Source organism: Crocuta crocuta, unplaced genomic scaffold, assembly GCF_008692635.1.
Source record: "Crocuta crocuta isolate KB4526 unplaced genomic scaffold, BGI_CrCroc_1.0 scaffold518, whole genome shotgun sequence".
NCBI lineage: Eukaryota > Metazoa > Chordata > Mammalia > Carnivora > Hyaenidae > Crocuta > Crocuta crocuta.
This window is the reverse complement of record NW_027530514.1, coordinates 1662374-1676063: the sequence shown is the minus strand read 5'-3', so window position 1 is coordinate 1676063 and position 13690 is coordinate 1662374. Positions and strand designations below refer to the sequence as shown.

General features: G+C 39.2%; 1 pseudogene; it reads left to right on the top strand.

Moving 5' to 3' along the window:
* Nucleotides 1–704: 704 nt before the first annotated feature.
* Nucleotides 705–9137, top strand: LOC144234091 (large ribosomal subunit protein uL1 pseudogene; annotated as a pseudogene).
* The last annotated feature ends 4553 nt before the right edge of the window (nt 9138–13690 follow it).

Here is a 13690-nt window from a genome sequence, read left to right as displayed (position 1 = left end):
AAAAAATAGTGCCCTCAAAAACATATTCACTTCCTTTTTTTTTTTATTAAATTTTTTTAAAGGTTTTTATTTATTTCTAGGAGAGAGAGAGAGACAGCGTGAGCAGGGGAGGGTCAGAAAGAGAGGGAGTCACAGACTGAAACAGGCTCCAGGCTCTGAGCTGGCAGTCAGCAACAGAGCCCGACGCGGGGCTCGAACCCACGAACCACGAGATCATGACCTAAGCGAAAGTCGGACGCTTAACCGACTAAGCCACCCAGGCGCCCCATAAAACATATTCACTTTCTAATCTTTGAAATCTGTAAGTATTATTTTATATGGCAAAAATGTGGGCAAGTGTCTTGAGGTGCTTATCTTAGATTATCCAGATGGGCCCTGGTGTCATCACATGTATCCTTATAACAAAAGGGCACAGGAAATTCTGATATGAACACAGAAGAGAAGGCAGCATAAAGATGAAGGCAGACATTGGAGTTATGTGGCTACAAGTCAAGGAAGGCCTGGAACACCAGAAACAAGGAGGGAAGCACTGAGTAGATGCTCTTCCAGAGACTCTGGAGGGAGTGTGGCACCTTAATTTCAGATTTCTGTCTCCAAAACTGTAAGATTATAAATTTCCCTTCTTCTAACACTCGAGGTTTGTGGTATTTGTTATAGCAGCCACAGGAAATTAATACAATGAGAGGGTAGCTGAAGTGGGGGACATGGAGCCTCAGTTACATATAGAAGATGGCAGAGGTAAGGAGATGTTGGCTATAACGGAAGGAAATGGTGTCCTTTGTGAAGTCCTGGGAATACAAGAGCAAGAGAGAGAGAAATCTGGTTGGAGAGGTGGTTGTAGTCAGGAAGAATCTAAATTTCAGAGATGGAGTTGAGGAGATGTAGGAAGTGAGAGACTAGGGTTGTGGCTGGGTTACCCACATGAACATTGCAATCTCCCTGGGTGATTGTGCAAAGAGGAAGACTGTGAATCAGATGTCAGAGTCCTCAAGAAATCAAGGGGAAGTGAAGGGAGATAACAGGTGAAGGGTAGGAAGATGCAGAGTGTTCAGGGTGATAGAGCCAGAAGGCAGGTGCCCTAATGGAACCTGCTTGGAATTTTATTCAAGATAGATGAATCATGTTCTTGATGAGATACCGGAGCAAAGAAAGTGCCCACCCTGTCTTTTGAGTCCCAGGTTTGTGAGGTATTGCAAAGTGTGCAGCTTGTACTTGAGGGATCTCCTGGAGCAGGGAGTCTGTGTCCTCTGGAGAAATCCAGGAGGGCCAGGACATACAGAGAATACTCATGAAGTGACTGGAGATGGATGGGTTTTGTTAACATGTAATGTGATATATCAGTTGATTTAACATATAGCAGCTCTTGAAAACTACGACCAAGTCAGAATAAACCTGATGACGTGGTAATAAAGATGCAACATTTCAGAAATTTGCACATGTGCTCAGGTGACACACTGTTTCAGTATAGCCTGGTATTAGCCAGCTCTAGGCCTCCTGGAGAATGATGAATGAGCTCCCTCAGTAAGTTTAGTATTGGGCTCATTTCAGTTAGCTTGTGAATATCAAATTTTAGTAATCTTCAGTAACTAATTTAGCAAGTTACTCTAAGTAACATTTTGGAGAATATTAAAAGGAAGGTCTATGGAATTGCTTGTCATTTATTTGTCTCTGAGTATCAAAGCAGGGCCCTGCAATTTGGGAAGACTTTCAAGACTCTCAGGAGGTCTTTTGTAATTCACAGCAATTCTCCTGACTGAATATCCTTAAATTAATTTGCATTCTTTTGCTTTGTCACTTAACCAGTTATAAATCACAAAATTGTATTTATGCCTATTCTTCATTTCTCTGTCTTGTCCACAAATATGTCATGAGAGGCTTTGTTGAAGATTCCTCAGACACCATTAGCTTGAGCTAATGTGTTAATGTATTAATATCTAATATTAAGCGCTTTAGATGGATAATTGTCATTTAATCCTCTGGACATCCCTATTAGAGAGGTATTTTAGTATCACTGTCTTAGCGTAAAGCTTATGGAGAGATATGTAACTTGCAGAAGGTCAGCTAGCATATAGAAGAGTGAGATTCGATCCTAGGCAGGACTTCAGAAACCTTGTCCTTGCTCATTCCATTGAGGAGCTTTACACTTCCTGGGAGGGTACAAATGGGAATGTATGTCTTCAGATAAAAAAAGTGCTCTGTTCTTCCCTTAAGCCCAAAGGTGTTCTACTGGAGACCCAGGTGCCACAGCATTGATTGCTGCCTGCAGCCTGGCCCACAGCTGCATAGCTCCTTGGGCTGTGGTGGCTCCTGAATTCTCTAAAAGTGCCTCTCCTTTCCGTGCAGTGTGGTTGTGCCCAGGTGCCAGGACTGACACCTCCATTTGGGAAAACTACTGGGTCACCCACCAGCTGAGAGAGTGGGGCTTTCTCCTTGCTGCAATCTTGGTCCTGGTGCTGGGAAAAGTCATATGGTCTCTGAAGAGGGAGCTGTTCTTATGCTCCTTTTCTCTAGGGTTGAGTGTTCTCTCTTGTCTTCTACTTATACCACTTCTACCAGCATCCCCCTCCCTGTTTCTGTCTTTCTCAGTCTCTTTCTTTGTCTCTCTATTCACTACCCTTCTCATCTAGATTCATCCACCCTTCTCTGGGACTCTTGTTACACAGAAGGAAGATTTGACTATATATTATTTCCTTATCAGTCTAGTACCCAATCTGCAAAAGCAATGTGATCAGCCAGTCAATAATTGTTCTTACTCTGAACCCATACTGGATCCTAGTGATCCAAGCTTCCTTTCCTAAGCCTTCCCAAAGCATCTTTTTGGGAGTTAATCCTAGAATCTCTCTGCAGTTTATAGGATTAATGTCTACAGATATTAATCTACAGAATCTATATAAATAGATTGTATAAATCTATTTATTATAGATATATATAAAATCTATTATATAGATTATATAAATCTATGAATAAAATAGAAGTATGTAAATTTATAGAATTTCTAGTTTTGACAGATATTAAAACAATATTTCCCTATTGTCAGAGCTCCAGCCCAGGCAGTGCATCAGGGACCTTTGTCTGCAAGTTCTTTCCATGTTCTGGGATGTTACTTGTCAAGGCCTGAGACCTAAACCTGTCTAGAGCAGACAGGGGCTATCTGAAAATCTCTTTGTCTGTCTAAAGCTTCCAGCCCCTCTTACAACATTTGTTCTATCTTTGTTGGGTCTGAAGATCATTCTCATTGACGGAGAAGCCTAAAGTTGAGGGCTGGCATTTGGTCATCCAGCAGTACTGCATCATGCATCCCAAATTGATAATTTGCATTTAACCCCTGGAGGCTATCAAAATTTATGCTTTTAATTTATAGCTGAGGTAACTGATAATAACCAGATATAAAATCCAGGTTTTTGACTCCCAGTCTACCCACTTTTTCTTTTTTTTAAATTAGGTTTTACTAATAGGTTCTCAAACTCTCTAAACAGATCAAATAGATTAGATACATTTGAGACTTAAGATCTTAAAAATTTTTTTTACTGTTTATTTAGTTTTGAGAGAGAGAGAGAGAGCATGAACTGGGGAGGGGCAGAGAAAGAGGGAGACACAGAACCCGTCACAGGGCTCTAACTCATCAACTACAAGATCATGAGCTAAGCTGAAGTCTGTCGCTTAACCAACGGAGCCACCCAGGCACCCCAAGACTCTAGATCTTTAAAGCATATTCTAGTTCTGGGGCGCCTGGGTGGCTTAGTCGGTTGAGCGTCCGACTTTCGCTTAGGTCATGACCTCGCGGTTCGTGGGTTCGAGCCCCGCGTCGGGCTCTGTGCTGACTGCCAGCTCGGAGCCTGGAGCCTGTGTAGGAGTCTGGGACTCCCTCTCTTTCTGAACCTCCCCTGCTCACGCTGTCTCTCTCTCTCCTAGAAATAGATAAAACATTAAAAAAAATTAAAAAAGCATATTCTAGTTCTTTCTCCTTTAAAGAACTTTACTTTCCAAGTCTATCTCACACTATGTAGAAAACCAAATGCAACACTCAAAGATTGAGGAAAATAGTAAAGACAGTGTGTTGGCATAGATTTTGGCATAATTGGGACATAAGACATGAGACAATGGTCCCATTGTCTTCATGACAATTTATGAAGTAAAGTGATAAGATAGCCCTAGAAAAATCCATTCTTTAAAAAATTCAGCTTGAAATAAAAACATAGCTAAATACAGACGTAACAATTTGTTATTTTATTCTAAAATCATGTACCTTTAAAAATATGGTCTTCCATAAAACACATCTATTAGCAAATGGGAGATGTAAAACCTTTCTCAGAGGATGTGTCCTATGATTGATGTAAAACATGGACAAGTACCAAATGATAGAGGTACTGATTTCACAATAGAGATATTTTCTTGTTGTCTTTCACAAAAGGAGTAATCAGGTTCATCTGAGGCTGATCCTTGTAGAGGACCTAGAGGTATGTGCAGGAAGATAAAATCCTGTTGGATGATATACATACAGGGGTATGACTGAAGTGCCAGGAGAGAAAGGCTCTCCTCACTCCTCTTGGATGCAAATCTACCTTTTTCTTTAAAATATATGAGTGAACATCCCATTATGGTCAATTTTTCTTCTTTAGTACTTACTGGCTCTTCAAATAATGAAAGAAAATAATAGACTAGATTAAGAAGTAAGCTGACTGCTGTGACAGGTAGAATATCTCCGAGGGATGTTTTCCATTGCTGAGATAGGCGGGGGTGGGGGGCATATAGCAAGGACCTGAGAGTAGCCTGTAGGAGGTGAGAGTGTTCCTTGGTGGATAGCCAATAAGACAGTGGGAACCTCAGTCCTACAACCACAGGGAAATTAATTCTGCTGACAACCTGAGGGAGCTTGGAAGAAACCATTCCCTAGTTGGGATTCTAGATGAGGACATATCTAGCTGACACCTTGATTTGAGGCTTATGAGACCCTGACCAGAGGACCCAACTATAATGTGCCAGACTGCTGACCCCTTGGAAATGATGAGAAAATAAACCTGTGTTATTGTAAGCTGCTAAATTTGTAATTTGTTATATAGCAATAGAAAATAAATTCAAGTGTGTTCTAGGATTTTTCCTAGACTTCCTAAATTAATTGGATTTTCCTTAGGTTCATTTAATATTACTCTGAGCCCACTAGAGGATGAGGCAGTCTTAAAACATAGCTGTTACGTAGAAAGTAAACCTGGGACTTGAAACACCTAAAAAAGCTTTACTATTAGACAAGCAGAGATTATGCGCATGGACACCGGGATCTGAATCTGCCACTCTGCTACTTAAGGGACATTGGGTAAGTTACTTAAGCTTTTTTTTGAAACTGAAAGACAAATATTTTCTTTGTATACTTGATGTGCAGTTTAGTGAAATGCTGTGTTTTAGCAGTGTCCAGCACAGAGCAAATATCTAATGAATAGTCACTATTATTATTATTCTAATAAAAAAAGGAAAGGCTGTGAGGACGGTAAAGGACCATGATAGAAAGAAGGAGAAAAAAGCAAAGCATGTACAGGGGAAAATGCATTTATATGTAAGCTTTTGCTGCGGGTCACCAGATATCACAGGTACTCAGTAGCCAGATTTTATTCATGGGAAAACCTTCGGAGAGCCTGGAGATAGAGTGAGTGCCATTTTTTTTCTGCAGTGAAATAGATTGCATCCCTAGGTTATGTGTCAGTCACCCAAGGCCTATTCAGATTCTGTTCCCGTTTTGAATTTAATGCTCTGCCTATCTCCCTGAACCCAAGGCCACTCAAAAGTGAAGCTGAAACTACAGATGATCAAAAAGTGGAGTATACAGATAAAAGGGAAGTCACAAGATATGTCTTTCAAACCTGACTCCATTGGCGATCTCTGTTTGCCAGACCTGAGGAGAATGAATGCCTCCATTTTGCAAGGCTTTGGACATCATCTCTAACAGTGAAAGCATATCTGTTTATAAGGGACTTAAAAATGCAAAAAGAGAGAAGAAAGAAAAACTTGTTACGTCTACCTTTTTTCCTCTAAATTTAATGGGCTTAACACATTCTACTTTTCCATACATTGGAACAGGAAACAACATGGCAAGTTAAATCTGTTAACATTTTATGTCAATATATTTTAAGATATAATGGGGTTATAAAATGGAAGACGCTTGAATGAGGTTGAGTGAATTTAGTGGTAGATTTCCAAATGGAATGTGAAAGTTTTTTTTTTAATTTATGCAAACTCTCTAAGATGTCAAATTAATCTTTTCTGACCTTCAAAGCCCTTCATTTTGTTTCAACAGTAGCTACATGATGGGTGTTGTCTATAAGGATATTAAATGTTCATTTTCCCTAACAATAACAAACATAGGAAAGAAAAGCATAACCTCAAAATTTTCACCTAACACAAAGTATTTATTACTTAGTGTCTGTCTTTACATAATAAAAAAAAATTAAGAATTGAGTAACCCTCAGGACTAGCTCTTTTCTTATTCTTTTTGTATCTTTCCCACAGCCTTGTCTTGGTCCAGACACCCAATAGTGGCCAATAAGTTTCCAAGGAAGGAATGACATGTTTCAGACTCTCGTCCCTAGGAAGCAAGATGGCCTGATGGAAAAAAGAACTGGATTGAGATCCAAGCCCAGCTGCCACCAAAGCATGGCCTTGGCAAAGTCATTTCCCCTCTGGGCTGTAGTTTCCTTGTGTGGAAAATAAGATGGGTAATCTGTTCTCTTTCAGCTCTGACATACAGGGATTTAATGAAGCAAAGAAAATTCCCTGAAGTAGGACAATAGTGCTTTTTATGAATATGCAAGAGAATAAACAGAACCAGGAAGACTTTTGGAGGACATGCATGTGTAGAAGGGTGCTTTTAGGCTGACTCTCAATCTTTTTGACAAAATCTGCTTCAGAGATGTCGAAGAGGTATTGAAAATGCTCCATTTAAAAATGTCTCATCTTCTTCTTGAAAAGGTTATGCGTTATCTACTGGCAGTCATTTTAGAGGGTATTACTTACAGGGAACATATATTTGTGGGAGTGTAGGTGTGTGTGCATGTGTGTCATCAAATCCCTGTGTTGTTATAATTATGACCAAGGGAATCATCACTATCACACTCCTGTGGCAACAACTCACAGAGCTTTAACATTTTTTGTGTTTTATGTCTGAAAAGGAGGGATGTGGAAGAGTGGAAATGACTCATTTCCAGCTGCTTTTGTCCTCAGGTATAAAGCATAACAAGTTTCAAGAGCAAAGGAGGAATGTAAAGGGTGAGAATAAAAGGAATCACTCTTTGAAAACTAATGGCAAGTGATAAAAATAAGTTACTGAAAGACAGAGCACCTTTTGATACAGAGCAAGCTTTGATTCTGACAGTGCTGGCTCTTGCTGGAACAAGCACAGAGAAATGAGAGCCTTAGCTATTTCAACCCTTAGACACCTACCCCAGATAATCCTGCTGGAACCAATTACCAAGCATTTTATAGATTCCTGCCATAAGCTCTGCCAAAGATGCCATCTGCTCAGACCCACCTTGCACTGACCTGTTGGTTTCCTAACCAGCACGTGTACTGGTAGGATGCAGCTGCCTAACACACTCTGCCTGCCCCCAACCCATGCCCCCGAGTTAGTCTTACAATGGATGGCTTAGATAGCTAATGAGTTAGACAGAAGGCAGTGCATCCTGAAAATGAGGTCATACAAGCCCCCCAGCCTTACAGTCTTTCTTGGCTAATAAGCCGCTGGGAAACGCATTGAATGGGTCTACCTTTAAGAAGACACAGAGAAATATATCATTTATTTACCACCAGGGCTTATACCTGACCACGGAGAAAAGCTTTTGAAATGAAAAAATTATAAAACATAATGCTGTGAAACAGAACTGTAATTCTCTTGTTGGTTGGAATCAGGTCACTGGAAACGGAGCTCAAGTTGCTTCTTAGATGAATGGCTTGAATGTAAAAGGGAGTGAGAATCTGGGATGTTCTAACTCCTACCTTTCCCCACATACATTGGTTCTTTTAGAGCTTTCTGTTTGTGGGGAAGGTGAGAATGACTCCTTTGAGACATTTGGAAGCAAGGAAGGGTGATGAAAAGTACTTTGGAGTGGAAACAGGAGACTGCTGGTCTACTTATTACTAGTCCTGTCACTTGGAGCTAGTTTCTTAACTTTGATGCTTCTCAGCGTCCTGATCTGTAAAACAAAGGTGAGAGTACCCTTCCTGTCCACCTCATGGGATTTTGAAAATTGAAGAGAGAATGCCTATAAAGATCTGAACACTCTGCCCTATAACACAGAATGAATGTTATTAGCACTGCAAAGTCATTTGTGTGTTATCATACTTGTATTGCTCTGCGAAAGATTCTTAAAATATCCAGACTCTAAGATCAGTACACAGAGACTATGTTGACATTAATAAAAGCTCAGGTCAAACAAAATTCATTTCATTGCCTTAATGCAAACTTCCAGTTCTCTGTCCTGGTTATTGTGGCACAAGGCACCATGAGCAGCAGTTTTCTGAGGTGCCCTGTTCTAGGCAGTGCTGGAAGTCCTGCATGGGGACCAGCATAAGTGTGGCAAGTTTTTGGAGATGGTGGAGTTGCAGATCAGCTTGAAGAGCTATGACCCTCAGAAGGACCAACACTCCTTGGGCACCCTCAGGCTTAAGTCCACTCCCCACCCCAAGGTCTCTGTATGTGTTTTGGGGAACCAGCAGTATTGTGATGTGGCCAAGGCTGTGGATATTGCCCACATGGAGACTGAGGTGCTAAAGAAACTCAAAAATAAAAAAATTGGTCAGGAAGCTGGCCAAGAAGTATAATGCCTTTTTGGCTTCAGAATCTCTGATCAGGCAGATCCCATGAATCCTGGACCCTGGCCTGAATAAGGTTGGCAAGTTCCCTTCTTGCTGACCCACAATGAGAACATGGTGGCCAGAGTGGATGAAGCGAAGCCCACGATCTAACCCCAGATGAAGAAGGTGCTGTGTCTGGCAGTGGCCGTTGGCCGTCTGTGAAGATGATAGATGATGAGCTTGTGTACAATATCTACCTGGCTGTCAATTTCCTGGTGTCATTGCTCCGGAAGAATCAGCAGAATGTCTGGGCTTTATACATCAAGAGCACCATGGGCAAGCCACAGCACCTGAACTAAGGCACAGCTTAATAAACTCTAGTGCTACCATTAAAAACAACAATTGTCACTTATGGTGTTCATATTATGCTTACTGAAAAAACTTTTTCAATCTCAGGCCACTTTTTTTTTTTTTTTAAGAAAACAGCAACAACAACAATAACAATCACCACCACCACCACCACCACCACCACCACCAAATTTCCAGGTGGCTGGGATTCATGCACCCTTGAGTCCCTGTATGGGACAAGTCACTATATTTAGTGTGTTCATGGGAATTCAAAGCTTCTGCTTCATATGTCCATATTTTGGATATTGACTTTGGAGATTTAGCTGGCAGTTCTCTTCAACCTCAGCCAATAAGTTAATAGGAAAGTACTCCAGGCTTTTTAGGATTTCTTAGGGTTGTAATAATTGTCCCTTAACTATTATTTCTGGTCTCACAAGACATTTTTATTTTCAAAATTACCCACGTAGCTTAATTTGGAGTGTCACACAAACATGCATTTAGATGGACATTTTTGGAGCGAGTAGGATGAAATATGTAGTATTATATCTTACCTCATTTTTGAGTCATGAAACATTTGCAAAATTCTTAGATCCCTTCAAAATAAATTGACGTGTCTCAGGTGACTGATTCAAGTACTAAGTGTAGAAATTCTGACTTGGAACATTGGGTAAAACAAGTCTCAGCCATGTTTATAAAACATTAAGAGTTGGGGGATAGAAAGCAAAACTACAGGGTGCCTGGGTAGCTCAGTTGATTAAGCATCCAATTCTTGATTTCAGCTCAGGTCATGATCTCACAGTTCATGAGTTCAAGCCCCATATCGAACACTGTGCTGATAGTGAGGAGCCTACTTGGGACTCTCTCTCTCCCTCTCTTTGCCCCTAATGGTCTCTCTCTCTCTCTCTCTCTCATTATCAAAATAAATAAAATAAACTTTAAAAAATTTAAAAAGAGAAAGCAAAACTACAACTATTTCAGAGGAAACTCAGCATCTTTGAAGATAATTCTTTTGAAACCAGAATTAAAATTTTCACACTAATAATTGAAAACAAGTCTATCCTATGAAAATGGAAAATAAGTATATGTAATTCCAAAGCCACAGGCTTGAAAATATATGCTAGAAAAAAAGTTGTTTCTGTTTTATTACAGATTCTTAGGTTGGGTGTAATCAACATTTGTTTTATTGACACTTCTGCAATTTAATTGCTGCTCTAGTCACTCTCCAAAGAATAAGCAATTGGCTCTCTGTATTATTAAAATAGCTAATCTACATCCCAGCTTTGTCATCCTTTCTTGCCAAAATGTTTAATAACATTTCTCCCTAAAGGAGCATTTGCATACTTGTGGTATGTAAAATACAGGAATTGGCATATAGAGCTATAATTGAGGAAAAATATTACTTTGCCCCCTCCCGTCTTTGGAAGGGCCCCATTTGAGTGTAACTTGTGTTATTCTCTAGCATTATCCCCAATCACCCTCTGTGCCATCTGGAAAGTAGGAAGTCCTGCTTTCCAATATGTGCACTGATGAATGTAGGTTCTTGGAAATTATCACAGTCTCAGATAATTAAAGGGAGTCTTCTCTCAGCCCCTTTGCTCATCTAAAAAGTAGAGCTTAGTTGTAAATTCTAGGACCCAAGTGGCTCCTTACAGCACTCACAGGCATATGCTACTAACCGCTACATTCCACCAAAGATGGGACAAAGTAGTCCCTTGGGTATAAAATGAGAAATCAGAGTTCTGAAAGAATTCTGATCTTCTTTTAGGTCTTGAGCAAGTAATTAGGCCATCTACACATTTAAGGAGGCAAGAGATCTAGATTTAGCACCACAGAACTGGAGGGAAGCTTAAAGATTAAAGTCCAACTCCTTATACTAAACAAAGTAACTGAGGCTCCAAGACATTAGGGGGCCTGCTCAAGGCCACAGAGAGGACATCTGCTCAAAGGCAAAAGTTGGTGGCTTTTTTTTCCTCAGGTAATTATTTATATTTCCTATCTTGGAGACTTTACTGAAAGTTTCCATAAAGGAAAAACATTCTATTAGAAACCCATCAAAACCAACAACCAACCAACGAACCAACCCATGTGCCAACCTGCTAGAGCTCCTTGTTTCTATGTGTGTGGGAACATAATATACATGCCTCCACTGTTTCAGAGTGGCCGTGTGGAGGGAGAAGGGGCTATATCTAAGCATTCGTTTATGTATCATCAGCACTGTATGGGGTATTGAATTTCCTCAGGAGTATTCATTTATTCCTTGAGGATAAATGAACAACATGTAGGTATAGATAGCCAGTGGAGCAAGTTTTCATATGATTTTGAGATCCTATTTTGCAACTTCTATTTACAGCTTTCATTCATGTATGCATATTCCCAACATTGCTATAAAATTTTGCATTTCTACAACTCAACAGGGTCTTATGTTAAAACTTATTCATTGTAACTAGGAATATAGAATTTTTAACAGAATAGTACTTATAGTAACTACAATAATAGTTGAATAAAATCGTAAGAAATTTGAATCTGTACATTTTGTAGGTCAAAGTAACAGTTGGTGTTTAAGTCATTTATAATGCCATTTTCATAATGTTACTATTTTTCATTTTTTCACATTTTGGGCAGTACCTAGAAACAAAATGAAACAAACCAAAGTTTGTTTTTTCTGGGTATATTCTTTTCTCCCCATTTCTTGTATTTCAAATATTACAAAATAACTGATCTACTTTTCTTAGGCACTAGCTTTTTAAAGACATGTTAGTATCCCATAGAGGCAGTATGGTGACAAAAATAACTTATCTCCCTTTTATATCAGTTTTCTCACATGAATTGTGTAACATTCTATAAATTAAATACTGGTGCTTACTTTCCAAGTGCATCTGATACCCTTAAGCTGGCACCAGCCTTTTTGTTCTGTAGCCTTAATTTTCCCTAACTCTAAAGGTAAGACCAATAATACATTTGAATATAAAATGTCATTGAGGAACCCAGACTGAAGAACAAGTAACTACTTAATTACTAGCTTAAAATCATGTCCCAACTGTGAACAAATTATGAATAAACAAATGCATATGTACCTTGGCTTTCAAAAATCAGCTTTGATGAGTTGTTTTTTGGGAAAGCAATACTACTCTGACCATCTCTCAAACATTTTCTTTTCAGATTAATACTACATACATGTGAAGTGTCCCAAGTTAGAAAGCCTTGAAATAGAGGTATTTATAATGCACTACATATACAAGGGCCAAAAGCCACCTTTCTGGTAAAAACCATTCCGGTAAAAAAAACTACCATAAACACTTTTTGGAATACCATTGCTTAGGCATTTTCATTATTGAAGTGTGTTGACTGATGCATAATTACAAATAATTCATTACATAGGAAGGAAACCCTAGAGAGAAAGAGGATGCTTCTCTCTCACTCTCTCTCTTTTTGTATATTTTTTTTCTATCACAGAAGCCTATATGGATTGAATAATCTAATCTGATATATTCTTGTTGCAGAGTGATTAATTTATGAAGAAATCAATAAATCCAAAATAGCCTGTCTTGAACAGCTGTCTGAACATATGGAGGAATACGAGAGAATACGCTGCTGGTGGTTGAGAGGCTGAAGGGAAGAGGAACAGGAAAGAGACATAGTACCACTATGGAAGGAATTTATATCTTGTTGATTCTTGTAGGAATTCTGGGACTCTCACTGCCACCCTCTGTTTCCCCCAAACAAACAACACTTTAAACCTTCTTTCCTCTCTTCTTGAATTGCTGTATTTACTACAATAAAGCTATTTTTTTTTACACTGTAGGTGTAAAAGCACATCACAATTTAATTTAAAGCCACACAAGAGATAATTATTTAAGACTTAGAAAGAAGGCTTTGAATGCTGATTGCTCCATTATCTTTGAAGTTTCTTTGTTTTAGTTTAAAGAGGAAATGTTGATTTCATGGATTCAGGCTGTAGAGATGTTAATGTGGGGGGGTGAGGTGATGATATGCATAATGTGCTATTGTACATTTCCAGTTTCCTGGTGAAATTGACTATGATAGTGTTGAAATTCTCAGGGTTTGCTTAGAATCATTTAATTCAGTCAGTTCACAAGAAGAAAACAAAAGTTGCTCTGGGGTGGGGAGGAAGTGAAGGAGAGTGATAAACTGCATTTCCTTAGGGATAAACACTTAGGGTCAAGAATTTTGATGGAAGAAGGGAATATGGGTGGCTCAGTTGGTTGAGCGTCTGACTCTTGATTTCAGTTCACATCATGATTTTATAGTTGGTGGGTTTGACAGTGCAGAGCCTGCTTGGGATTCTCTCTTTCTCTGCCCCTACCCCACTTGCATGCACTCTTTCTCAAAATAAATAAATAAACTTAAAAAAAGAATCATGATATAAGATAAATTCACTTGTGAGGTTTGGATTGATCTAAACTGCTTGAAATTATTGATCACTAGCTATCAGAAAGTATAATAGTGAATCTCTTTTCTCCAATTTTGGCTCTCCATCTTTCTTATGACACTATATTGGGATAAATGGAACTTGAAAGGACTGAGCTTCTATGTCTGGCTTGTT